Consider the following 1336-nt stretch of genomic DNA (forward strand, 5'->3'; position numbering starts at 1 on the left):
CTGCATCGATCGACATGCGGTTTTCGACAAACGATTCTTTAAAATATTCTCCAGATCATGGCGCCCTTGGTTTTTTCAGTTTTGAGACAGTTATGCTGCTAAAAGCTAAATTTCTTTATTTCGCCGATCGCTTTTGTAGGCCGGTGCTTCTGTCTCTGTAATTTTAGAAAACCCGGAAGTGATATTCCGCGAGACGCATTTTGTTTTGAGAGTATAGATCTAGACCTTCTAATTTTTTGCATCTCTCAAAATGTATTGCCCCATTCCAATAGAGTGAAGTAGGCCAATTAATTTTATTTGACATATAAAAAGCACCGATCATTCCTTTCATCGAAAGGGGGCGCAGCTATTTTTAGATAAGTTGGCATGAACAAGGAAAAAGATTTGCCTGTGCGCGTGTTGACTAAATCGTTAGTTTGTGTTGATGGTCGGCTGGTTGGTTGCCAATTGGTTGGTTAATTTGTTGTTGTTGGGTTTGTCAATTTTTTGGTTCCTGATTGGTTGGTTTGTTGGTTGATTATTATTGGTTGTACCGTTAATAGACAGGAATTCGATTCTGATTGGCAAGAATTTTTATCCACTGTCAAGGTGTCTCAGCTGGGACGTTGTATTTCTCTCTCTCACACACACATATACACAAACGTACACACACACACACACACACAGACACACGCACACACACACACACACATATATATATATGTGTATGTGTGTGTGTGTGTGTGTGTGTGTGTGTGTGTGTGTGTGTGTGTGTGTTTATGTGTTGTATCTCTCTCACACACATAACGCACACATATACACATGACAGATAAATAGACAGATAGATATACAGATAAATAAATAGAGAGATAGATAGATAGATCGATAGATAGATAGACAGATAAATAGATAGATAGATAAATAGATAGATAGATAGATAGGTAGGTAGATAGGTAGATAGATAGATAGATAGATAGATAGATAGATAGATAGATAGATAGATAGATAGTGTGGGTGTGTGTATACCTACAAACTAATCACGTACTAACAACATTCCCTGACTAGGGTGAGTTTTTATGGAGAACTTTCCAATGGCCACAGCGTGCTTGTAGCCTTTCACAAAACACAGGGAACCCATCAAAAACCTCTCTACTTAGTTTTCACCGTCAGTTCCAAAAGCTTTACATAGACTCCAGGGGATGTATATAGATTAATGTGGAGAGGATTTTTTTTTGTCTCCAAAGGACGTGTGTTTCTATCACCAGTGTTTTTTGCCACTTTTTATTTTCGTCAGATGGAGCGACATTTTCATCTGGATGCTCAAGAAAAAAATATAACACCACTTCACCACCCTTCT

The sequence above is a fragment of the Aplysia californica genome, unplaced genomic scaffold (assembly GCF_000002075.1).
Source record: "Aplysia californica isolate F4 #8 unplaced genomic scaffold, AplCal3.0 scaffold00073, whole genome shotgun sequence".
NCBI classification, from domain to species: Eukaryota; Metazoa; Mollusca; class Gastropoda; order Aplysiida; family Aplysiidae; genus Aplysia; species Aplysia californica.